This window comes from Trachypithecus francoisi, unplaced genomic scaffold, assembly GCF_009764315.1.
Source record: "Trachypithecus francoisi isolate TF-2019V2 unplaced genomic scaffold, Tfra_2.0 Lachesis_group11, whole genome shotgun sequence".
In the NCBI taxonomy this organism is placed as follows: Eukaryota; Metazoa; Chordata; class Mammalia; order Primates; family Cercopithecidae; genus Trachypithecus; species Trachypithecus francoisi.
Genome location: NW_022681456.1, coordinates 65,005,572 through 65,033,392, shown reverse-complemented (window position 1 = coordinate 65,033,392; position 27,821 = coordinate 65,005,572). Strand labels below are relative to the sequence as shown.

The 27,821-nt window shown below is 41.0% G+C and overlaps 1 long non-coding RNA gene across 1 annotated transcript in view; it reads right to left on the bottom strand.

Annotated features, from left to right (window-relative positions):
* Positions 1–1,912: 1,912 nt before the first annotated feature.
* The window catches only part of LOC117089767, an 81,815-nt gene continuing 55,906 nt past the window's right edge, over positions 1,913–27,821 (bottom strand). The window contains exon 4 of the long non-coding RNA XR_004439740.1: positions 1,913–1,962. This is a non-coding gene — a long non-coding RNA (uncharacterized LOC117089767). The remainder of the gene's footprint in view (positions 1,963–27,821) is intronic.

Sequence of the window (27,821 nt, the reverse complement as noted above, 5' to 3'; positions counted from 1 at the left end):
AACAGGTATCTCCTATCCTCAGGCAGGTCATCCCATGTCTGCCTGAGTCTGGCTGAGTCTGGGGTTTTTACAGGCTTTAGAGGGGAGGAAGTGTGTATGGACTGGTCCATGGGTGGCCATGGGTGTCCCAGAAAAAGCACCATAAGTTCTCACTCCAGTGTGCAGAACTGACAGCCCACCCCCCAGGCTTCAGGCCATCCCTAGTTTGGAGGTGGGGCTTCACTGGGTACCTGCCGCTTTCCACCCAGGAGCCTGTCTGCCTCCTGCCACCATCAACCTGCCCTCCACAGCACCCACAGTGCCCAGGCTGTTCCTGCTAAGGGGCTCCTGCAGACCCACACCCAGTCCCCTCTTAGCCTGCTTCCAATGCTCCTCAATGCCCAAAGTCTGGAGGGGTCCCAGGTGGCAGGGTGCTGGCATGTCAGTGCTTCACAGCATGCACACTTGGCCAAATCATGACAGCACCCAGGTTTGGCCACAGTTTGCTCTAAAATTGGAACAGGTGCCAGGAGCGGGGAGAGGCCAGGCAGTGGGACCAGTCACCTCTGAGCCTGTAGGGTCAGGGGGAATTCCTGGGCCCCAAGAATGCAGGGATGCCAGGGTCTGTAGCCGGGGCTGGGCAGCTGCAGCTGCACCCAGGAGGGCGGGGCTCCCATCCCTCCCACTTGGAAGGGCCTACTCCCGGCTCCCACTGGCTCCATGGAGCCGCTGCCCCAGCCACGCCTCCCCCACTACAGCTGGCATCATGGCAGCAGCCACTCCAGACAGGCCACCACTGCCATCACCAGCACTTGGATTCAAACCTAGGTCTGTCTGACTCCCAAACCTGGACTTCTTGCACAAAATTGCCTTGTTTAATCATCACAACCCATTGGCCGAAGGACCTGTGCTTGATTATCCCCATTTGCCCAGTAAAAAACAGACAGGTTAATGATTTGCTCCACATCACAGAACAAGTTATCAGGAGCCAAGGTTAGAACCTTCCTTCCCACTCTTCATTCCGTGTTTTTTCAGAGCACCAAATCACCGTTCACATGTTACATTGTAAAAGCTCTATTAATGGCAGTTCCATTTTACTTATGGATAGACATAAAATTTGATTTCTGAGAATCTTCAACATTGCAATAAATATGGCTTAGCTTCAACACAGGTCTGGCACATTCCTGTTTGTTCCAGTTTACCTATGAATCAGGTACCTGTTTCTACCCCTTTATTGGTTCCAGAATCCTCTCACAAGTCCTATGAACAATGGTGCTAAAAATATAAGGGCACAAACACCCTCCTCGGCCTTTATCCTGTCTTTGGCTGCCCTGACACCATCGCCAGACAATCGACAGAGCACCCCAAGGAAGGGTAGACATCATCTTATCTGGATTTTATTCCTTTATTTGTAAAATCATGAAGAGATTGTGTTATAAAAATCCAGCAAGAAGGTCTCATGTCCTTGAATCCCACTATTGAAAGCAGGTTCCCAGAGGAGGTATCATTTTATGTCCTGGCAAGAAGGTCTCTTCTTCTTGAAGCTGCTGACACGATATCCTCAAACCTGTATTCCAGAAACGGTGTCTATGGTGTGTTGTGACCAAGAAGTGATTCTCAGAAAATATAAAAAATAAAAACAAAAGTGGTCATGGACACCGCTCTCTGGTGATTCTGTATTCAGCTAAGGGGGCACCATACTGCTCCTTTAGCAGCATCTCCACGATTCAAATTCCCTTCCGAGCTCCCTGTCTTAAGAATGTGCTGGCAAAAGTTTCCAAAATGCAGTTGAGAAATACAGCTCTGGTGACTGAAATCTTGCGTTTTTCAATGAGCTCTGTCCAATTTGGATTTTCCACACTTTCCCAGAAGACAGACTCTTCCTTCCTAAATGCATACTGTGCCCACATAAGGCAATGACTCCATATAACCATGTTTCTTGAGAATTGAGTCATGACTTCTCTTTTAACTGGATGTTAGGTACTAAAAAGGAGATTATTATTATTATTATTATACTTTAAATTCTAGGGTACATGTGCACAACATGCAGGTTTGTTACATAGGTATATATGTGCCATGTTGGTTTGCTGCCACCCATCAACTCGTCATTTACATTAGGTATTTCTCCTAATGCTATCCCTCCCCCAGCCCCCTACCCCATGACAGGCCCCAGTGTGTGATGTTCCCCATCCTGTGTCCAAGTGTTCTTGTTGTTCAGTTCCCACATATGAGTGAGAACATACGGTGTTGGGTTTTCTGTCCTTGTGATAATTTGCTGAGAATGACGGTTTCCAGCTTCGTCCATGTCCCTGCAAAGGACATGAACTCATCCTTTTTTCTGGCGGCATAGTATTCCATGGTGTATATGTGCCACATTTTCTTAATCCAGTCTATCATTGATGGACATTTGGGTTGGTTCCAAGTCTTTGCTGTTGTGAACCGTGCCACAATAAACATATGTGTGCATGTGTCTTTATAGTAGCATGATTTATAATCCTTTGGGTCTATACCCAGTAATGGGATTGCTGGGTCAAATGGTATTTCTAGTTCTAGATCCCTGAAGAATCGCCACACTGTCTTTCACAATGGTTGAACTAATTTACACTCCCACCAACAGTGTAAAAGCATTCCTGTTTCTTCACATCCTCTCCTTCATCTGTTGTTTCCTGACTTAAAAAGGGGATTTTTAAATGACTTTTTTGGTTTTCCCCTCAAACCCCTTCCACCCAGGCCCCTCCACCCCTGGCTTTTCTGTCTCAGGAAACGAAACCACCTTACACTGTTACTCAAACCAAAACCCCAGGAGTCTTTGACTCTCCACCCACCCCAGCCAATGCAATACATCAGGAAGTCCTGTTAACTCCATCACCAAGATATCTCCTAATGCTGTTTGTGACTCCTCCACTGCTGCCATCTTGGTCCGAGATGCCATCGTCTCTCTCCCAATCCCCTCCCTGCTTCCTCTCTGCTACCTGTAGTCTACTTATAGCTCAGATGCCAGAAGAGTGTTTTAAAACATAATCAGAACATGTCCTTTTCACTCCAGGGGCTTCTAGTCACACTCAGAATCAAACCCAAAGCCTCTTCCTTCCTGGACCCTGAGACCCTACATGAACTAGCCCTGCCTGCCTCTCCTCCCTTGGTAACATTACATTACAGCCACACATGCCCTGAACACACAGATTTGCCTCTCACCCGAGGGCCTTTGCACAAGCTCTGCCTTGTGCCAGACACATTCTTCTCCAAGTTATCCCATGTCTGGTTCCTTCTTATTCAGGTTTCAACTTCAATGCCATCCTCTTTGAGAGACCTTTGACCACTTAGATGTAGCCCCCAGTTCCTGCACCCCAGCTGTCATTTCCTTGCACATCTCTGTCTTATCTTCATCATACCATTTACTATCATTAAATATTTTCTCCTTATTCATATATTCCGGCCACCACCATCCTCCAAATGTAAGTGCCATGAGAAAAGGGTCCTGGTCATCCTGTTCAGTGTTCCATCCCAGCACCCACAGCAGTCCCTGGCACAAAGTAAGTCTTCAGGATATGTTTGATGATTAAATGAATGAATGGATAGGTTTTAGAAAGAGCCAGTCCTCTCCATAGACTGCAATCTAAATGATGAGACTCAGAAGTGTTTCAAAATCCCCATTGCCTAATAAGACATTCCAACTTTTAGATTCATTCCATTGGTCACTGTCTTAAAATATCATTGTTATTGTAAAAAAAAAATTACCTAAAGGAGAACAGAGGTCTTGTGCTATGCTGTTAATACACTAATTCTTCAAAACATAAGACTGAGTTAGTTTTCAAATCATTTTTGTCTTAGAAATCAAAGGCAGTGGGACCAAGGACAAATATATTATAATGAAAGTGTGAAAGAGAGAATATGAAACGTTGGCTGCATGGGAGCATTGCCGAGTCAAGACAGATGTGGGTGAAACATCATGGACAAGGAGGGGGTTTTCCCACGAGAGGCCAAAATTGGGGGGAGGGTGAAGAGAGGGTTGCTGGGTACTTCTCACAGGCTAGCGTCGCATTAGGTGCCTTAGGAACAAGGAAGAAGTGAAGCACAAACTCTAGCCCTCAGAACCTTCTGGGAAACCTGATGCTATGGTAATTTCTGGTGAGGATGATCATGTTTAATAAACAAGGCACAAACATTTCAGCTCTGCTGTATCCCCAGGCATCTCTCCCGAAATCAGTTTATGTCTCTACTTTACAAGAAAAGTCGGTTAGCTTCAGGGTTTATAAAACTCACTAAAACATACAAATGTAAAAGCAAATGTTACCCCGCTGATTTGAAAGGGGTTCTGGCATGACTTCTCAGATAAAGATACAAACACATTCTTTGTTCATTTCCATGAACGGCCTTTTTATGGCTTTTGAGACCTAGTCTAAGTCAGTAAAAGTCAGAATTTGTGTTTCTGATAGGTGTTGGCCTTGTAAAACTGGAAAAAAGGAATCACATTTTCTATAACATATGAATGCACAAGGGATTCATTCTTTGGATCAGGATGGAAACATTTATTTTTGGCACTCTTGATTCCTCTTTCTGCATTAGCTTCATAGATTTTTCTCAATACGATGTAGACATTGGATGGGCTTCATTCACAAGGAAACACCAAGATAAATGGGGTGACTAGCATCCAACTATTTAAAACTTGTAAATATTTATGAGAAAATTATATCCGTCTTTGTGGGGATTTCTCTCTGAAACTTGGATGTAACTATTGAGGGCTCTAACTTCCCTTTAAATGGTGGATTCTAGTGTTAGTATTGCAGTGCTTTACAGCAAAATCAGTATGTCCATTGTGTATAAAATAGTTATGCTAAATCTTGGATAAAAGGGATAATGCTTCTTTACTTGTATGACCCTTCCCACTGCTGAGCCTAGAACATCATATTTTGAGATCAGTGACCTAAGTCCCAGACCAGCTAGATAATTCGCAGGGTCCAGTGCAAAATGAAAATATGGAGCATTTTGTTAAAAAAAAAAGAAATATATATATAATGTCAAGATGATAACAGCAGAACCTTAAACAAGCATGGGACTCCTCTAAGTGTGGCGACCTTTGTGACCGTACAGGTCTCAAGCCCAGAAAGCTGACCCTGTATAAGCCCTCATTTGAGTCCTTTGGTATGACTTGTTCAGGTGAATTAACCATTCTGCACCTACTTTGTCCTATCTGCTGAACAGGTGAAAAGAGTAATGGGTTTTCTATTAATCTTGATGATTGCCTGTAACAACTGAGAGTTGATTTTTTAGTATACCAGTCAGGCAGGTGAAAGGCTATGCAACTTAGCATTGGGAACTGTCATCCCCAGTAAAAAACTAGGAAATTTGTTAATGTCCACTTACTGGTTGTTACCCAGACAGAATAGACAGGGACAGTGGTCTGAGGATTGAGGTACAAATATCAGAAGGATGAGAAGAGTCATGAGAAAAATAATGAAAATACCTGTAGTCTTAAAAAAAATTTTTTTTGAGACAGAGTCTTGCCCTGTCACCCAGGCTGGAGTGCAATGGTGTGATCTCAGCTCATGGCAACCTCCAGTGAGCTCAAGCGATCCTCCTGCCTTAGCCTCCCAAGTAGCTGGGACTGCAGGCACGTGCCACCCATGCCTGGCTAATTTTGTGTTTTTTGTAAAGATGGAGTTTTGCCATGTTGCCCAGGCTGGTCTCGAACTCCTGGGCTCAAGTGATCCATCCTCCTTGGGCCTCTCAAAGTGCTGGGATTACAGATGCAAGACACAGTGCCCAGCCTAAATTTTTTATTATATATATTTTATTTTAGAGAAGAAGTTTCACCATGTTGCCAGTGTTGACCTTGAACTTCTGGACTCAAGCAATCTTCCCACCTCAACCTCTGAGTTGTCAGTACTACAGGTGTGCAACGCTGTGCCTGGCTTGTGTATTTTTTATTTAAAGAAGAAACTTTGGGAGGCCGAGATGGGTGGATCACGAGGTCAGGAGATCAAGACCATCCTGGCTAACACGGTGAAACTCCATCTCTACTAAAAACACACACACACACAAAATTAGCCGGACATAGTGGCGGGCGCCTGTAGTCCCAGCTACTTGGGAGGCTGAGGTCCTTGATGGGAATGGCATGAACCCGGGAGGCGGAGCTTGCAGTGAGCCGAGATGGCAGAGCAAGACTCTGTCTCAAAAAAAAAAAACTGTATAAGTTGAATGGGCCAGGCATGGTGGCTCACACCTGTAATCCCAGCACTTTGGGAGGCCAAGGCAGGTGGATCACTTGACATCAGGAATTTGAGACCAGCCTGGCCAACAGGGTGAAATCCCATCTCTACTAAACAAACAAACAAACAAACAAACAAACAGACAAACAACAACAAAAAACCCAACAACAACTTATGATGGTTGAAAAGCCATCATAAGTATATTTAAATCAGCAATTTAAAAAACATTTGATTATTTTTAATGTTTAAAGTGTTTCGTGGTCTTTTTAAAATAGGTTTTAAAAAACTGTGGTAATATACACATAACACAAAATTTACCATCATAACCATTTTTAAATCTACAGTTCAGTAGTCTTAAGTACAGTCACACTGTTGTGTCACTGTTGGGACATGGAAAACAATACCCTAAAATCAAGGCCTCAGAAGCAGCCTGAGAAGCAAAAGGTTTTCTCTGATCTTCTCCTGCTTGCCTCCTGTCTCTCAGTCCCACTCTCCCCCGAGGGCAGCCATAGAAATTAGAATCCCTCTTCCCCAGGTGGGTCCTAGAAACCAGAATCCCTTTTCCTCAAAGCCAGCTATAAAACCTAAAAATATTATCAAACTTTTCATCCACCTTTCTTGTAAACCAAAAATAAAATTCTAAGTACCCTAACCATCTGAAAGGACTCCTCTTGGCAAAAGCATCCCAAAGTTAACTGGAAAAACAAGTTCAGCCCATGATGGGAAGGGGGAGCCAGACATGCCCCCTTATACCCTCCTCCCTTTTAGAATTATTGATAGAACAGACTTCTTAAGTCTGATAAGAAACATTTACAATCTGTTCTCTCTGAAGGCTTAATCTGCATGATAAAACCTTCGTCTCCACAATCCTTATCATAACCCAGACATTCCTTTCTATTGATAATAGCTCTTTCAACCAATTGCCAATCAGAAAATCTTTAAATCTCCCTATGACCTGGAAGTCCCTGCTTTCAGTTGTCCCACCTTTCTGGACCAAACCAATGTACATCTTATATGTATTGATGGATGTCTCATGTTTCCCTAAAATGTGTAAAACAAAGCCGTGGCCTGATCACCTTAGGCACAGAGGCAGGACCTCTTGAGGCTGTGTCATGGGTGCGCCCTTAACCTTGGCAAAATAAACTTTCTACATAGCTTGGGACCTGTCTCAGATACTTTTGGTTGACATTGTGTATAAAAACTGGCCATAAGGAAATGATCGGACCTACCTTGTTTGACTGTAGGTCATAAGACCCCCATTCCAGAAAGGGTCCTGTCCCATACCCAGAAGGAAGAAATGCTGCTCAGGGAGGTCAAGAAGAATCTAGACAGACAGGCCTTGTTGGGTTTCCTTACTTCATCTGTTAACGTTAGATCATACTCTTTTGTCCAGTCATATTTCTACACAGCTCTGCATACTTTGTTGAACCTAAACATAACAATGTGCACTTTCCCTTGTCTTGATTCCGAAGGTTCCCATGTACACATTAAATGCATTTGTATGTTATTTCTCCTATTAGTCTGCCTTTTGTGAGTTGATTTTTCAGTGAAACTTCACAGGGCAAAGGGGAACTTTTCCCTTGGCCCCTAGATAACTAATCTCCAGAGCATTCTCGCCTTGCAAAACTGAACCTCTATGGCTATTAAACAACAACTTCTCATTTCCCCCTCCCCCTAGCACCTGACAACTACCATTCTACTTTCTGTCCCTATAAATTTGACTATTTTAGACACCCCACCAGTGGAATTATATAGTATTCATCTTTTTGTGACCGGCTTATTTCACTTAGCATAATGTCCACAAGGTTCATGCATATTATAGCATATGTCAGAATTTCCATCCTTTTAAATGCTAAGTAATAATAGTTCATTGTATGCATATACCACTGTGGGGGAAGAAAAAAAATGTTTTCCTTTACCTTCTTAGGTTCAGTATCTGGGGCCCTGCAAATCAGACTGATGAAAGACAGATTAGCAGGAGGAAAGGTTTATCTTGTATATATACAGGGGCCTTCCTAGAAAAGTGAAGGGGCAGAGAAGCAGTTAGACCTAAGAGGTGACACAGCATTTTGACAAAGAGTGATACATTTGATATATTGCAGAGACTGACAAGACAAAGAAAAAAGGGGATTCCTAAGGGTGGTAACTTGTGGGAAGGAAATACATGAGGAAATAAACAGGAAAAAAGAGTGGTTTAGTAAGGCTTGTTATATACATTCCCCTCTAGGTCTTTGGGCTGAAAAGAATCTAGAGTCATCTCCAGTGATGAAGAGTCCCGATGATTAATGAAACCACCTTTGCAAAGATTATGACAGTGAGAGGAGTCTAACCTTCTAGCTTCTAGCCTCACAGACTGGCTATCTTCACTCATTCCTGGGCATAGGAAGCTAACCATGGAAGGGATTTAGTTTCTAGTTTAATGTGGAAGCAAGGATGATAGTCCCTCCCTAAAACAGATCCCCTCCTTGTTCAGGAGCTGAAACCACCTTTGTAAAACTAGTGGAAGACTGCAAGATTAGAATTATGGAAGGGGCCTAAATTCTGATAAAATATAGTTTCTATAATCCCTTACTACTCAGGAGTCATGTGGCCAGAGGTCACAAGATTTGTGACTTCCCCTATTGCTCCTATAGATAACATCATGATTGTATAACTTAAGATTGATCTTTTGAGATGTTTTTCAGACTTTCGCATTTTGGCCACTGACTGACCCTACTGACTCATGACTCAGCCGGTCCTGTGGCCCCCACCCAGAGGCAGACTCAGTGCATGAGGACCATTTTCCACAACCCTATGATTGTGTCCTCAGTCAGTCAGCAACATGCATTCCCTAGTCCCCTAACCACCAAGCTATCCTTAAAAAACCCTAAACTCCAAGCCTTCAAGAAGACTGATTTGAGTAATAACTCCATCTTCCATGTGGCCAGCCTAGCATTAATTAAACTCTTTCTTTACTGCGATAACACAATCTCAGTAAATTGGATTTGTCTGTGCAGAGGGCTGACCAAACCCATCAGGCAATTGTGTTAAGAGTTGTTCTCTTCCTTGACAAGGGAGAGCACACCTTTGTAAATGCATAACATAAAAATAAAATCCTAAGCCCACATGACACAAGATCCTTCTTGGCCATGGAGACCCAAAAAACCTTAAAAACTGAATTTCCAACTATGACAGGAAGTGAGGTTGAATACACTTTTTTATACTCCCTCCCTTCTGGAGTTCAGGCACAACTGACCAGTATTAATGTTAAAATAGAGATCGTAAGACTGACAAAACAGACTCTTTGTGACAGTAAGATACCAAATTATAAACGGGACCTATGACCATGCCAGACAAAGGTTAAGTATATCCCTACAGGTCACTCTGACCCAGTGTATTGGTTAATGAACCTCCTTGACTTAAACATTCCTTTCTACTGACTTCAAGTCTTTAGACAAAGCTTAATTCTTTCAACCAATTTCCAACTAAAGAATCCCAAAAACCCACCTATGGCTTGTAAGTGCTCTTCTCCCCACCTCAAGATGTCCTGCCTTTTTGGGCTGAACCGATATTACCTTCCATGAAGTGATTTATGTCTTTAGCTGTAATTCTTGTCTCCTTGAAATGTATAAAACCAAACTATAACCCGACTGCCTTGGGTACACTTTCTCTGATTTTTTTTTTTTTTCGGACATAGTCTTGCTCTGTTGCCCAGGCTGGAGTGCAGTGGAATGATCTCAGCTCACTGCAGCCTCCACTTCCCAGATTCAAGTGATTCTTGTGCCTCAGCCTCCCAAGTAGCTGGGACTACAGGTGCCCACCACCATGCCCAACTAATTTTTGCATTTTTAGTATAGACAGTGTTTCACCATGTTTGCCAGGCTGGTCTTGAACTCTTTACCTCAAGTGATCCACCTGCTTTGGCCTCCCAAAGTGCTGAGATTACAGGTGTGAGCCACTGTGCCTGGCCATGAGTGCACTTTCTCAAGACCACTTGAGGCTGTGTTTCTCCAGGTCATGGCCACTCTTGTTGGCTCAGAAAAATCTCTTTAAACTATTTTGCAGAGTTTGGTTTTTCCATTAAAAATGGAAAGTCATGTCCTGCTTTTAGCCAGATAGGGGGAGGGCAGAGAGTTTTTGTTTTTCTGTCTGCTGTTTCTTGATTGTCTTTAGCTCAAAATAATTCTTATGCCAAAGTGGCATATTTTGGGGTGGAATAGTCTGGTTCCCTTCACCACATTTTGTTTTTCCATTCATCCATTGATGGACACTTGGGTTGGTAGTCTTTTTAAAAATACTCCCAAAATGTCTTATCAAGGCATTCAATTGAAACAAGTGCAGTGCTCTCCCTAAAAGGAATTCTACTGAATAAAATTTCTCCACTGTTACCAACAGCAGACTGTGTTTTGGCTACCAGGTTAAAAAAGCAAGTTAAACCAGCATTAGGTAAATAACCATTATTTCAGAAGGGTGTCTTCATCTATCTGAGAGTTCCAGAATCCCCATCAGCAAATGCTGGCTAAATAGTGATCTTGACTTGTCATTGCAACTCATTTGCAACTTGGTAGCTTGGAATCAGAAGAATTAGTGGAAGGTCCAGCAAAGCAGGAATTGATCTTGAAGGCCATCTTTCTTGCTAATATGACTTCATGGATCAATGAAGTTCATCAAATGAAATCTTTGTATATATATGCTAGAGTTAAGGGAGTCCCTAAACTTTTCGTAAACATACTGAATATGCTGTTATGGAACTCCAATGTTCCTGTGAGTTCCTTTGCTTCCTTTTCCCTTTACCTCATTTTCTTTCATCAGAAATACATGTGACTTCAGTCACTATGTGAGGCTTCTGCTTGCCTTGTGTAAAGGAAATAAACAAGACAAGAGCTTCATAAGCCAGCTCCTGCCCTAAATATTAATAAGAAGAGAAGGTATGGTTCGTTTGCGGTAGAAGGATGAAGAAGAAAGAGAGGGGATGTCTAAAGCCAGAGATCCATATGGAGCATATTATAGACTTAGGTAAGTGAACAGCCATAGCTTAATATTTGAGTTGATGAATGGGACCTAACCATTACCAGCCAGAATGTTGAAGGGAACTAGCAGAAGTTGGAAGCACAGATAGAAATAGAAGACAGGACAAATAATCAGCTTTTTGTTTCTATGTCTTGAGCTGAGCTAACTTGGACATAAATTTGCTCCTGAGTCTAAAAGGCAATGTAGAAAAGTTAATAATAAATCTGCTGAATGCTAATGACTAATATTCTGACCTCTGCTGCTTCCCTGGGTGACTACGGGGTGGTGCAACAAGGGGCAGCGTCGTATAGACTGTCACTGTGACAGGAAACAGAGCAACATTAGTATCTACTGGTATTTAAGAGCTTCTCCAAAAGACTTAGAACCTTTTTTTCGGTTGAAGCTATGAATACTTTCACCTCATAACAGGTGTCCTTAGCTGAGGTCCTGGACCTTAAGTAGTGAAAGACTTGAGTAGACTTTTAGTTCAAACGGGTCCTCTTCAAAAGAGATCTCAGGACCAGGGCTGAGCAAAGGTTGAGGCTGTGTAGAAACATCCCCAGGGAAATTGTTAAGTAAATGGGTTTCTTTTTTATTTTTATTTTTTTGAGACAAGATTTCTGTCACCCAGGCTGGAAAGCAGTGGCATGATCATGGCTCAATGTAGCTTTGACCTCCCCAGGCTCAGGTGATCCTTCTGCCTCAACCTTCCCAAACAGCTGGGTCTACAGGCACTCACCACCATGCCCTGCTAATTTTTGTATGTTTTGTAAAGATGGAGTTTTGCCATATTGCTGAGGCTGGTCTCGAACTTCTGGGCTCAAGCAGTCTGCCCACCTTAGTTTCCCAAAATGCTGGGATTACAGGTGTGAGCTCTGTGCCCAGCCCTGGGATTCTTTTCTAATTCCTCTGACCTCCTCAGAGAAGGTTTGGAAACCTGGGTTATGGGGGTGGGGAGAATGAGCTACCCTCCTCAAATTCACAAATATTTCCTTAAACACAGATAATACAAATATTTCTTTTTTTATTATACTTTAAGTTCTAGGGTACATGTGCACAACGTGCAGGTTTGTTACATATGTATACATGTGCCATGTTGGTGTGCTGCACCCATTAACTCGTCATTTACATTAGGTATATCTCCTAATGTTATCCCTCTCCCCTCCCCCCACCCCAAGACAGGCCCCGGTGTGTGATGTTCCCCATCCTGTGTCCTGTGTCCAAGTGTTCTCATTGTTCAATTCCCACCTATGAGTGAGAACATGCAGTGTTTGGTCTTCTGTCCTCGCGATAATTTGCTCAGAATGATGGTTTCCAGCTTAATCCATGTCCCTACAAAGGACATGAACTCATCCTTTTTTATGGCTACATAGTATTCCATGGTGTATATGTGCCACATTTTCTTAATCCCGTCTATCATTGATGGACATTTGGGTTGGTTCCAAGTCTTTGCTATTGTGGATAGTGCCACAATAAACATACGTGTGCATGTGTCTTTATAGCAGCATGATTTATAATCCTTTGGGTATATACCCAGTAATGGGATGACATAGTACAAATTTTTCATAATGCCATCAGAAATATAATTAGTATACTTGTCAGAGTGCTACAAGAATGTTGTACAAGTGTAAGATATCAAACATTTAAACCCAAACCCTTCTCCTCCCATTGGGAACACAGATTCAGACTTTAGTTCAATGCTTAGCTTAACATTTAATATCTTACCATGGGCCTCTTATTTAGTATGCCCTAAAAAGCACATCAAAAAGAGAACAAATGTTTATGAAGGCAGGTGGAGCTCTTCTCTTTTAATGGATCGTAAAGCAATGAGCTTCCCTGGATTTCACTGGCGTTAGCTAATGTGGCAGGGTATAGAGTAATAATTTAAAATAGAAATATACTTGGAACTGGTTTACTGTTGGATCAGATTCGTCAATGAAATAAGGAAAAGTGATTTTCTCCTTCACCCTCCCAGGAAGGCAGGCAGGCTTTTGTGTTCTGGAGTTCTGGGCTCTCTCACCTCTTGCCCCACTCCAGATCACTGGGTGACTGAGGCTACAGCCCCTTAAAGACTGGAGGTTTATCTTCTAGAGAGGGCAAAATAGTGTCTCTGGAGTGAGCAATACCAGACATAGGTGAAGGAATGGTACCCTCTGTGGAAAGCAGAGGTGTAGTGGCTGCTTGCATTTTAATGCCCATGGTGCAGGTACTCCAGACCTCTCTCCCACTCAGCTCCTAGAATCTGACAGTTTCCCAGACCTTACCCTCCAGGCAGGAGACTGGAAGACTCTTCTCTGGGAAATTTCCAACCAGTCCAAAGGAAAATACTTTTAAATACTAACATGGAGATTAAGGGTGGGGATGAGGGAAGTCAAAAAATAGTCTACCCAAAGCACCTTGGACCTAGAGTAAAGGTCAAAATTAATAAGCGTCAGCCTTGAACTTCCAATCAGTTTTTACTCCCCCATCCTGAATCTGGAGCATTAGTAAGGAAAATAGACAAAATTACTGTACTCCATGAGCTTATATTCTAATGGCCATGGGAATGGGTTGGGGGCAGAAAATAATGAAATAAAATGTATAGTATATTAGAGAGTGATAAATGCTTTGGATAAAAATTGGGTGGTGGTGGTTATGAAATGCCATTTTTGGAGGGCATTGCATCAGTGGATTAAGTTTGGGTCAGGGAGAGAGATAACACGCATCTATTTAACCTGCTCTCTTCACCTGGAAGCTTCGCATCTGAACTACTTTCAAGTTCCTGAAACAAACCTGCCGGTTTTGGCCTTGAGGCCTTTGCTGCATTCCGTTCCCTTGATTTGGAAAACTAGACACTTCTGCTCCACCTTGCATGCTAACTCCTGTGGAAGAATGAGATTTGGGGTTGTGCTTGAAATCAATTGGCTTAGCCTTACCTATTTATTTTTATTTGCATAAACTATGCAAGGAAAAAGCTTCAAATACTTTCCTTATGCCAAGAAAACCCACAGGTCTTTATAGTGGTTGAGTTCATTATAACAACACCAGTGAGGCCTTACTGGTTAATTATCATGGGGTTGGTGAGCAAGTTTAACCTCATATGACAAACACAGTTTGCAACCTCAAGTGAACAAACACAATTTTCTACAACAACATTCGATAGTGTAGACTGCAGTTCTGCAGGACCAACATTTGCAGTCTCCAGATTATAAATCAACCGCCCTTCAAACTGCAAAAACCTATCTCTGAATATTACAGGGACACTCTTTGCCCTTCTCAGTAAATAGAGGGAAATCTAAGTTTATGATTACAAGATACGGAATGATTATAGATTTAATGTAAATTTAATGGTAACAAGTGTGTAAACATTCTCTAAACTTCTGTATTTTTTAAATCAGGGAGTAATGACTAATCCAGTGAAGTTAAAAGTACTTTTGTCACAACTCAAAGTTTCTTATTAAGCACCACTAAAAGCCTGTGGCCTCGACTAAAATTTAAAATGAGGGTGTGTGCAAAAATTTGAAATTTAATTTTACCCTCTATATCTCAATTTAATCATTTTTCCTCCAGAAAGTCTTCCCTGATCTCCCAAGAAGGGAACTGCAATCTGTACTACCCCATGATCCATTTATCACTTTGGAATTGTGTATTTCTTTTCTTTTCTTTTTTTTTTTTTGTACACACCAGTGTACAAAAACCCTCCACCTCCAGGGTTCATGCAATTCTCCTGCCTCAGTGTACACCTCAGGAGGCCAGACACTTCTAAGAGCAAGAAATAAGTTTGTCTTTTCCTCAGTTCAATCCCCAACGCTCAGTACAGTGACCAGCCCTTGGTTAAGCACAAAATAAATATTTGTTGAGTAAACGACTAAATATACAAATGAACAAAAAGTTAAGCATCATAGTAGGGAATGAAATAGTTTATAAAATTTTAAATCTCAGCAGTTGTTAGCTATTATTTATCAAAATGTTCACTTAAATTTAAAATAACATTAAAATGCTAGATTAAAAACTTAAATGTTGGACTCTGTTCAAATGTCACTTTCTCAATGATGCCTTCTTTGACCATCCTACATAAAATTGCACCTGAGTCATTGTCTTGCCATGACACTTCATCTTTTTCTGTTGCTTGTAGAACAACTTGACTCTGTATTTCATATATTTCATCTGTCTTCCCAACTTTATGGAAGCTGTATGAGAGCTAGGATCCCAATTTATTACCATTGTATCCTCAGGGCCTGGAACAGTGCCTAGCACATGGTAGCCGCACATTTAACTTTAAATTTACCTTATTAAAGACTAATGTTAATGGAGAGTATTCGCTGGGGTGAGGATAGAATAATTTAAAACTTTTTTAAAATAAGAAGCGTACCAGCTATTATGTAAAGTCTAGTGCTTTAAAATGTTTAAAAAACAATTATTATTATTAGTTTTTAGAGACAGGGTCCTGCTATGTCACCCAGGCTGGAGTGCAGTGGTGCAGTCACATCTCACTGCGGCCTTGACCTCCTGGACTCAGGCACTTCGTTTACCTCAGCCTCCTGAGTAGCTAGGACTACAGGTGTGTGCCACCATGCTGGACTAAGTTTTACTTATTATATATTTTTATTTTTATTTTTTTGTAGAGACAGAGTCTCATATGCTGCCCAGAGTGATCTTGAGCTTCTCAAGTGGTCCTTTCTCCTGCCTTGGCCTCCCAAAGTGGCGGGATTACAGGCATAAGCCACCATGCCTGAATTCCAGTGCTTTTTACACCAGTTTGACCATAGCCTTAGAGTAGGGATGCATTTTACATAGCAACGTGGCACATCCACTTGAAGCAATACTCATCTTTATTATATGCAATGCTCTTTTCTTTTCCCTTCCATTCTATTTCAAAAAAAAAAAAAAAAAAGAGTGGGAGCAGTGGCTCACACCTGTAATCCCAACGCTTTGGGAGGCTGAGGTGGGCGGATCACATGAGGCCAGGAGTTTCAAGACCAGCCAGGCCAACATGGTGAAACCACATCTCTACTAAAAATACAAAAATTAGCTGCGTGTGGTGGAGTGCGGCTGTAATACCAGCTGCTCAGGAGGTTGAGGCAGGAGAATCACTTACACCCTTGAGGTGGAGGTTGCAGTCAGTTGAGAGTGTGCCATTGCACACCAGCCTGCGTAACAAGAGTGAATGAAACTCCTTCTCAAAAAAAAAAAAGCCAGTCTGATCCACTGACTTCATGACTCACTAATGATCATGATCATGATTCACAGTTTTAAAAGCACGGATTTAAAGTGCTTTTACTTAATAAAATGTCCAACTTATGAAAACAAAGTAATGACTGCCTTCCCTATGACACTGTAAGTATGTGATAGTTCTACTGATGGCTGAAAGTAGATCAAGAATTAGTTTCAGCTCAGTCAGCTTCTTTTATTTTTTAAGGTCTTTTGGACCACAATACAATCCAATTAAAAAAATTTTGTTCATTCATAAAGGAATTTTATGCTATGTAAATAAAATTTCTTTTTTTTTTTTTTTTTTTTTTTTTGAGATGGAGTCTCGCTCTGTCACCCAAGCTGGAGTGCAGTGGCCAGATCTCAGCTCACTGCAAGCTCCGCCTCCCGGGTTCACGCCATTCTCCTGCCTCAGCCTCCCGAGTAGCTGGGACTACAGGCGCCCGCCACCTCGCCCGGCTAGTTTTTTGTATTTTTTAGTAGAGACGGGGTTTCATCGTGTTAGCCAGGATGGTCTCCATCTCCTGACCTTGTGATCCGCCCGCCTCGGCCTCCCAAAGTGCTGGGATTACAGGCTTGAGCCACCGCGCCCGGCCATAAAATTTCTTAAAGTAATGGCCCAACATGTTAGTTACAATTACTTTTATGGCATTTAGGAAAAAGAGGAAATTTAAAAGTCCTTATATTTGAAGTATCAGCATAAATGAAAATGTCTTTGGCAAGAAATGATTATAATAAATTTATAGGGCATTACATTTCTTAGCTATCTTAAAACCATTCATTGTTTTATGATAAGGTAACACTTTAGATGGGAGAAGGTGTTAGACCCTGAGTTTTGATATGAGATTATATTATACTACATTGTCTAGGGAGTTACACCTGATGTAAATGACAAGTTGATGGGTGCTGACGAGTTGATGGGTGCAGCACACCAATATGGCACATGTATACATATGTAATAAACCTGCACGTTGTGCACATGTACTCTAGAACTTAAAGTATAATAAAAAAAAGAAAAAAAATCATATCATAGTAGTTATCATCTATGGTATCATAGTAGTGTGATAGTAGTTTGAGGTCTGTCTCATCAAAGCATGGATGAAAATGTTCTTCATTTGACCAGAATGGCCATGTCCCTTAGAGCCAGCATTCTTATTCTCTGGACAGCCCTGTACTCACAGGTCAGACCTGCCTCAAAACAAATGATTCTGTCCCTCTGCCAGGAAAGCTACTGCCCAATCTCTCTACCTCCCACCATCATCATTTGAATATCCACTCAAAGGTCACTTTCCAGCAGACAGACCTCTGTTGCTTCCTCCCCCAAGCCCAAGCTAAATCAGGTCTCCTGTCATAGTAGCCATCATGGTAGTTAATGTTGATTATTACTGAAAACGAAATGGTCCTTTTCAGGCAAAAGGCATGTGCAACAATACACAAAGGAGGAAATACAAATGACTAAGTAACATACGGAAAAGTGTTTAATCTCACTGTAAATAAAAATAAATACAAATTTAAACAACAGTGAACAAAATTCATAACCTATCAATGTATCAAATACTTAAAAAATTTTTTTGTATGTATTCATTTTTGAAAATGAGATGCCTAATATGAATGAGGGAACAAGGAAGTGGCTATTGATACATTGCAGGTAGGGATGAAAATTGCTACAAGCCTTTTAGAAAATAATTTTGCAATGTAAGTTTAAAATGTTTATTATGGTAATTCTACTTTGTGAATCTATCCTAAAGGCATGACCTGAAATTTGGAAATTTTTTTTTTCATAAAGTTAGAAATCATAATATTGTTTAAAATAACAAAAAAATTGGAAATGAGGTTTATAAAGTGGTTTCCTAATCACATCTTAGAATATTATTCTGCCATTAAGATGAAGTTTATAAGAGTTTTTAATATTATGAGGCAATGTGTACTGTTACAGTGTTAACAGCATACATTGGTGTCTTTACATTGTATACTGTTAACATTGTATTACAACATCTCATATTGCCAGATAATGTGCTAGAGAATGTTCTCACTCAGTACTTCTATTTAAAACCATCTTATCTACTTCTTTCAACTTATAGATGTACAAAATTCCAGAATGAATGAATTCCAAAAACAGTGAAATTGTAACATTTCTTTTTCTTTTTTTGAGAGGCAATCTCACTCTGTCGCCAGGCTGGAGTGCAGTGGCATGATCTGGGCTCACTGCAACCTCCGCCTCCCGAGTTCAAGCTTTCTTTTCTTTCTTTCTTTTCTTTTCTTTTTCACTGAATCTATTTGCCTTGAAAATTGTAACATTTCCTGATGTAGAAGTCTAGAACAAGAGACATGAACTATGAAACTTATTCAGTTTCTACTCTTGGAAGTGTCATTATTTTAAGAGAGCATGAAATTGGCCTTGTATTCACCAACAACTCTTCTAGGCTATTTTTGACTTGAGGCAAATATTTTGAGGAGTGGTTGACAGACTGTTACTCTGGTCACTCAATTATGAAAGCAGACAAAAGTGAAATTCGGGGCAGCATCTAGAGGGGAGAAAATCAATGACTTAGGTAACTTTACCAGCCACAGCTAAAGAGGGAGGTGCACATTGGAAATCGCAAGCATCATCTTCCCTCACCCGTGTCTCTTCTCCCAAGACACATGTCCAACTCCAGACTTCATGTGTTTGTTTGTGACTTTTCCCCTTAAAGGTTGCTTGGGTTTACTTGTACCAGTTTAAAAATGTCCTCATGAGTAACTGCCTTTGTCAGCAGCCCCGGCATAAATAAATCTTGACTTCTACCAGTGTTGGTTAGAGCCAGCTCTAAGCCTGGATGGCCCACTCAAGCCCAGCAGGTTGGTAGTGTGACAGGAGGCACAGTGTTACACAATAGCCCCTAGAGCACCTCGACTCAAATACCCAAAGCAGCAGTTTAATGATGGTATTTTTTCCTTTAAAGGCAATGATAGCTAAGCAGCTGTTTTATTCTTAGAGAAGTTCTATGACAGGAATTGGAAGAAGTGTTTCCTATTTTGCAACTAAAAATATGATTATTTTGATTGAGGATTGCCTACTGCTGCAAACTTAACGTTAAAGAAATTAGGAATGTTTCATTTTATCATATTTTTCTGTCAAAGAAAATGGCAGAAAATATAATAAAACTGCAGTTCATGACCCTCAGTAAGCTATGAAATAATTTAGAAGGTCATGACTAGCAAACTTATTTATTATACTTTAAGTACTGTAACTTTATAATATCTTTGCTAAAGAATCGTGTAATGGATATTAATTATGTATTAAGGACCAAATCTGCATTTTTCCTGAACATTAGACTGAAAATAATGAACAAAATCTATATATTATGTAACAGTCTAAAACGTTTAAAATTCATCTTTTAATTACTAATGCATATTCATTATAGGCAGTAAAAAGAAGATTACACTTGCCCATAAACCCAGCAGCTAGAGACAAATGGGCTGTTGTTAATATATTGGTACTTTTCTGTCCATATGCTTTTTCTCCACATATATAAAAATATGATATTTTTTCCTTTCAAAATAGGGTCATTCTAGTAAAGTTTTTCACCCACGTATTGTCAACATCTTTCCATACTGATATAGTTCTACCATATTATTTTTAATAACTGCATATATTCTGCATTATGACTGTATTATATTTAATGAAACTGCTCAGTTTTGGATATTTATAAACCAATGTTTTTTAGTCTGCCGTTCATGACCCTTAGTAGGCTATGAAATAATTTAGGAGGTCATGACTAGCAATCTTATTTATTACACATTAAATACTAAAGCTTTATGGTATGTTTTATTAAATAATTTTTTTTTTTTTTTTTTTTTTTTGAGGCGGAGTCTCGCTCTGTCGCCCGGACTGGAGTGCAGTGGCCAGATCTCAGCTCACTGCAAGCTCCGCCTCCCGGTTTACGCCATTCTCCTGCCTCAGCCTCCCCAGTAGCTGGGACTACAGGCGCCCGCCACCTCGCCCGGCTAGTTTTTGTATTTTTAGTAGAGACGGGGTTTCACTGTGTTAGCCAGGATGGTCTCGATCTCCTGACCACGTGATCCGCCCGTCTCGGCCTCCCAAAGTGCTGGGATTACAGGCTTGAGCCACCGCGCCCGGCCTTATTAAATAATTAACAGGACAAGTTCTTCCTTAACCATATTCTTCTGATTTTTCTAAATGATATGGGTTATTTTTATAAATTTAGTCTTTCAGATAATGTTTAAAATTAATTTGAATAGATCCAAGAAACATGCTGTGGAAATTTTCACATTAAATTTTTAAATTGACTTGGAAATTGATGCCTTTATAAGAGTGAATCTTTTCATCCAGAAATAAAGTATGTCACTTCATTTAATTATTTCCTTTTTTGTCTCTGAGTAAAATTGTAAAGGATTCTTTACACAGGCCTTCATATTTGTTGTCAAGTTTATTCATGGGTATTTAATATTTAGTTTTGCTATTGCAAAACAATATTCATTATTTTTTTCCAACCAAACAGAGCCATATGTAGGAAAGATATCAATGTTTATACACTTATTTTGCAACTGAGCATACTGAATTCTAAAAATATTTTCCCACCCAAGTCGTGTAGGTGAAATGAGAATGAAAGCCATGAGATATAACTGGAAAATCTTGCTCTTATCCTTCTTCCTTCTTCAGTTACATATTATTTGAGTTTCTTTTATTTCATTAAATATAAATGGCTGTCCTATGAAACCAAAAATAACAGAATGACCTAAGGTCGTCTGTATGACCAAATCTCCTTCTCGAAAAAGCAGAGTGAGTTTCCAAGTGAACCTGATTAAACAACGCATAACAGGACCCACCTGCAGTTGCTTTAGCTGTCACCCTTTTGCCAGCAGCTGCACATCCTGAAACCACATTCTCCCTAAACAGGAAGAACATAAAGGACCCCTTGGCTAGGTAAACCCTGTTGCTGCATTCTGATACCGGTTGCTACCTGTGTAGATGTCATACTGAGTGCTGTTATTACCCTCGTTTTACAGATGAACAAACTAGGCCCAGAAAGGTTACACACTTCATCTACTCACTCACTTATCGTTCATTTGTTCTTTTAATAAATTTAAATTAAGTATTGAGCACCCACCATGCACTGAGCCCTCTTCTATGGCTGTGAATGAAAGCATCTGCCCTCATGAAAGCTACATTTTAATGGGGCAGACATGTATAAACAAAAAAGTACCCCCTTCCAGGTGGCACAGCTGGAATTGTAATTGAGCAATAGACCTCAGTCTGGTTGCAGAGCTCATGGGTTTGACCATGACTGCAAGTCCACATTGAGAGAGAAGAGAACACAGGCCCTGGAGAAGGTGATCCGGCATCTCCTGAAAAGCCTTCAAGATGGTATGACTTGGGTGAGATGACGGCAGTCCGGGGAGTCTTTCCAGAACCACCTCATTCTACAGGTTCCACCCCGGGAGAGGATATCTCTCCCAGGGACAGCTGCCTTTACCGCTCTTAGGATACTGTTTTATGTGCTCAACCTTCCTGACCCCTGTAGCCCACATACCTACTCTATGTTCTTTCTTTCATGTTCTTGCTAGTGCAAATGTCAGTTCAATAAGGTACTAATGATTAATAAGAACTAACTTATTTTAGCAGAGCTAAATGAGCCTGATGCCAGGGTTTTCACATACATTGTACAACAGTGGGCAGAAATAACTAAGTGGAGTTAGATGAAAACTTTTAATATCATTAAAGATTATCTGTAGAAGTAGGGCAGTTGGTGACAGGACTATCACCTGATGCTACATGGACTGAATCTTTACTTAATAAAATTCCATTTGCCAGCCCCTGCTATTCCTTCCTTAATGAAACCAAGGCTCTTCTTGCCTTATAAACGTACATATTTATAGATAAAGATCTTTTCTAAATATCCAGAGTTAATCTTCATTTACTAGTTTTGAGATTCATCTCGATTTTAACTTTTAAGAAAATATTTATATTGTTTAACTCTTTTGAAATATTTGGAGTTAACTAGACCTTTATCTTAGTCCAGTGTTTATTTAAGAACTCTAGAAACTTTATAAAGGATTTAAATCACTTTTGCTAAACACTGTTGGTAGTTTCAATACAGGAAAAAAATATTTTCTCTGCTATTAATTCAGCTTGGTGTCAGATGTTGTCAGTCCCTTGGAAATCAGCTTCAACTGTTCAGCTTTAATTAACATTTTTTTTTTAATTTGTGAAAGATAGAGAGGAAAGAGGAGACCCCAAGGAAAAGACACCCAGATACCCTGAAGCCTTTCTAACAGCACCGCACAGAACTGTGGGTTTTCCCTCTGAATCCTCTGTAGTTAAGCGGTACAGGCAAATTTTGTGAGCACACTTGCTGTGGAAAACTTTACATGCCTTTTCCTTCTTTCTTTCTTTTTGTTTTTTTGTAACATCATGTGAAATCCTTGCAAATACAAAGACCTTTTATTTATTGACAAAGGGAACAGTGATTCTAGACAAGCAGCTCTCTTGTCCTTCTCAAAAATAAGAAAGAGAATCTGTTGCATATTTCAGTGCAGAGCACCCAGAATGAAAACTGCATATTGTATGTTATTTCTCCTTGATTTTGTGAATGCTTTCTATCAAACAGTGAAAATTATTTATGTAAACTTGCTCATGCCTTCTGCAAATGATTTGAAAAATAGAAATATTTTTAAGTGATTCGGGGTCAAGCATTGCATTACTGACAAAATTGAACAAAGTATTAACTTACCTGTTTTGGAGAATTTGAGATGAAATAAAGAAATGGGTGGAATGATTTTTTTTTTCTTTCATACATTCCTGGATAGGCAATTATATATTCATCTGGAAACATGAATGGAGTGCCCTCTGTGTGCTGGGCTGTGTGCTAGGCCCTGAGGATGCAAGCATAAATAAGATAGGGCCCTTGCTTGACACAGCTCACTTTTGCAAAGGAGATAGGCAGGTAAACAAATAATGACAATGATGGGAGCCCCAAACTCTAATCAAGAGCACCTGGCAGGCACAAGGGACTCCCTCCCCCAGAGACCCAGAGCCAGCAAAGAAAAAGAGGATACAAACTGCAGCCAAACAATGCATTGATTTCAGATCGTTATAGATTCCAGCCAATGCTGCAGAGACACTTAGACCGTTACCAGGCATTCCCTGTATGCATGGATGGCCAAAGTGCAGTAATTTTGGGATGGTCTCTGACACAGGCAACTTCTATTTTTAAAGAGGCCTTCCTGGGGAAGTGCTGTATTCCTGTCCTTGTATAAGTTAGTCTGAGACTCAGGATGGAGCAAGAGAGCTCTGCTTTCAAAGACTGCCGTAGATTTACCATGAGTCTCCAATTAATAACTTACTGAATGTCATCTAAGTGCTTTCAGCTACATGTCACCTCCTCAAAGAGTCCCTCACTGACAGAGGTGGATTTATGGTGAAACTAATGAGGCTTACATTTCAGAGCCCCTCACTTGCAGGGGTCCTTTGTAAGTTCTGGGAGGGACCCTAGTGATCTATTCACATGTATGTGTGTTTTTGTAAATGTTGCAAAAGTAAAATATTTTAACCACAATCAGTTAAAACTTAAGGCTACTTTTTCTTTTTATTCGAATTTTCTCTCCCTCATGCCTCTCTTCCATTGGCATTGGAGTGGCTATAGGCATTTGGAGGACCTGGCAAAAGGGAAGTTGATTTAGGGGTTCATTGAATTGAGGGGAAGTATGTAAGTGTTTTGCAGTCACTTCCTTATGTGGTACCCTGGTACAGCAATGATTTCCTGAAATACTCGTCACTCACTGCCGACCACCTGTTATCGTCACACGAAGGCATCTCAATATGAAAATGTCCTAAAACACTCAGCACCAGAAGACAAGGATAGTATGGGAGGAGAGTGAGTTTGTCTTATTTTCTTTTTCTTTTATTTTTACTTATTTATTTATTTTTGAGACAGAGTTTTGCTCTTGTTGCCCAGGCTGGAGTGCAATGGCACAATCTCAGCTCACTGCAACCTCTGCCTCTAGGGTTCAAGTGATTCTCCTGCCTCAGCCTCCCAAGTAGCTGGGGTTACAGGTACCCACCACCACACCCAGCTAATTTTTTTGTATTTTTAGTACAGTTGGGTTTTCACCATGTCGGCCAGGCTGATCTCAAACTCCTGAATTCAGATGATCCACCCGCCTCGGCCTCCCAAAGTGTTGGGATTACAGGCATGAGCCACCACCCCTGGCCAATTTTTTTTTTAAGTGACAGGATCTCACTATGTTGTCCAGAATGGCCTCAAACTCCTGGGCTCAAGGGATCCTCCCACCTCAGCCTCCCTAATAACTGGGATTACAGGTGTGAGTCACTGTGCCTGGCAAAAGTGAGTTTGAAATGTGTGGAGTCAGAAGCTATCTGTGGGGCATCTTTTCAAAGCTTATAGCTCATATATGAAAGAAGCTTAATTGAGGCTTTCCCAATCTTGATAATAATCCTCAAAATTCACATAATTTTACCAAATAACAAGTCGTGAAGCTCAAAAACTTTTTAAAAGTATTAACAATAAATGGTTTACCACTTTAAGAAAAATATTAAAATGTCTTTCTAGTCTCTTACTAAAAAGCAAATACCAAGCCATTATCATATAAGGAGGTAATCAAAATATATATGGCTGAATAATGTAGGAAAAGGTATTGTAGAGGTGTGTCAGAAAGTTTAATTAACTTTAATTCAATATTAATTATTTTTTCTGGATTTTGTGATGCTTATTTTTTAGCTTTTATTTGTAATTCTTTGTCTTCTCATTTTGAATAAATTTTCATGTTTGTACTAGCTTTGTATTCATGATTTCATAGTCTTTTACTTTAAAAAGGCCCCTCCAAATTCTAAGTCTCAAAATCTATAAAATCTGAATCCACCCGTTTCATGGTCACGCAGTCTAAAGCAACGGTACAGTCTCTCTGCTGTCGCTGAATTTCCATCTCTCCTAGCAGTTCCCACTACCTGACTTTCCCCTTATGAAGAGATGTAGCTGATGTTGCTGACACTCTGCGCATGCCCCGTGACCAGCCCATGTGCCCTACTCCTGTGCACGCAGCAGCTAATGCCTTACACCCATGGCCTTCTTCTAAGAAACGCTCTTGCCTAAAGAGCCTCTTTACCTGGGAGGCTACTACAACACCCTGGGGTGGCCAGTGACTGACAGAGATGGGTACAAAAGCTCCCTGCTCTTGCCTTCAAGGACAGCTCTGAAGGTGAAATTTGCACTTCAGGGCACCGAGGGATCAGGCCCAGACTAGATTTTTCTTCAGCACCCCTCTACTTGGCTTCTTCCCCTTCCCCATCCTGATCTCCTCACCTTTTACAGGTTTTCCTGAGGAGAACATCCTCATAAATCACATGTACCCAAATTCCCATCTTAGTCCTTGACAGTGTGTTTATCTGCTTACTGTCTTTCCCCACTTCTCAAGAGGAAATAAATTAAGAGAGCAGCGACTTGACCCAGCTCCCTCACTACTCTGTTCCTATTGCCTGGAGCTTGGCATGAAGTAACTACGACATGTGATGAGATGAATAAACGTTGAATGAGGATATGAATTCCAGTCGCTTTGCATGTCTTTCCTCTAATTCTCATGACAACCGAGAGGTAGATACTGCTTCTTTTCATACTACAAGGTAACAGCCCTAGGCAGTACTCCAGCTGCCACTGAGCCCTGTTGTCCTCTGTTGGCACCATCACCTGACCTCCAGGGAAGGGGTCCAGCATTTCCCAGCATCGTCCTGACGCAGGTGTGGGTGTGGACCCCTCCCTGATCCAATGCAGGACAGGCTGTACTGATGATGAAAGGACACGTGGCACAGAGCATAATTTAGACACACATGAGTCAGGACCCAGCCCGAGGCCCTTTCCTTTGCACATTCTCAGGCTCTCTCACAGGTAATTTCCCAGGGACAAGGAAAGTCACCCTCCACCAACAGAAATGCTTCCAGCAATTGCATGACACTGAGGCTGCCAAGCATTGGCCAGATCTAGAACAAAGAAAATATTCCTCCTACCACTACCAGGTAAGCTCCTTCCAGAGTCTCTGTTCCCTACTCTCAAACTAACCTCTTCCCAATGACAAGGGCTCATTCCCTTCAGCAGACACTCGCATCACCATGGGACCAATAGGATAACCTCATAATATCTGGCAGTGTATTTCCAGAGTTTATGCTATTCGCTCTTAAGTAACTCTCTCTACCCCAATAAGTAATCTATGAGTGCCTACCCCAAGCTCTGGGCAGAGTTTTTCAGTTTCTTCTCAGGGAAGTCATATAAAATTTTGTAGTGTGCTTTCATCTGTGACCGTTTTCTTACAGAGGAGTAAACCAAAATGCATGCATTGAATATTTTATAGCTTGGGTGTGAGAATAAGAGGAGCCCACATGAGACAATTATCAGTACAAAATTAAACTGTAAATAAGACAGGGAGTTAGAATCCACCTAGAAGGCTATAGAGCTTTTGTTGGAGCTTCCAAAAGGAGAGGGTGAGATCAGCTTTTGTTAGCTGGAGTTTGTGGGAAATCACAGACATGATGCATTTCCTTTTGGCACTGGTTCTTTTGGCAGGGACACGTCACCTAAGGTGATGAGGATGAGCTCAGGGGGCTGGCTCTCCACCAGCCTCTGCAATGGATGGAAGTAGGGGAGCTACTTGGCTTCCCCCTGTTGTTCCATTTTCTCTTCCTCAGCATCTGATTCTCTTTCCGGTCTTTCCCCTTCCTACCCTTCCCTCTTTCTCCCTTCCACTTTCAATTCATCTGACCCCTCTTTTCTTCCCTTTTCCTTTTGAATTTAAGGTTTGGTTAGTTTGAGACATACACTCTACTTGTGAGGCACAGCAATTTGTGGAGGAGAAAGGGACCCTGAGTGAAACAGACCTGGATGCCAGCTCAGATTTGTGCCTTACAGGCAAGTTATATAACTCCTCATAGTTCTGTGCCATCCATAGAAGTGAGGACACAAAGCTTTCTCAAGTTATTTGAAGGAGTAAACAAGATGATTTATGTAAAGTGCCTGGCACGTAGAAGGCTCTCAGTGGATGTTTATTTTGCCCTACTTCCTTCCTCCTTATTTGTTTTTGTAGTACTATGCACATATTAAATAGTAGTCACTAAATGGATGCTTAATAAATGAGTATTTGGAGTTCAATTAGTAAACTGTCAAATACTTAGAATGATTAAGATTAGGAGGGATTTAATAATTATTATTATTATACTTTGGGCTAGGCACTGGGATTAGAGAAGTCCTTGTCATATAATATCTGACATGACCCTCCCCAAATGCATAAGGTAGGCATTATTTTTATTACCCAACATGCAGTCTTTATTACTCAGGGTCGACATTTCATTTTACAGATTAAGAAGCTGAGGCTTAGAGGGGTCAAGTCATTTACATGAGGTCACAGAATAGAATCTTGACACCAGAACCAAAGCCTGGGACTGCTAGG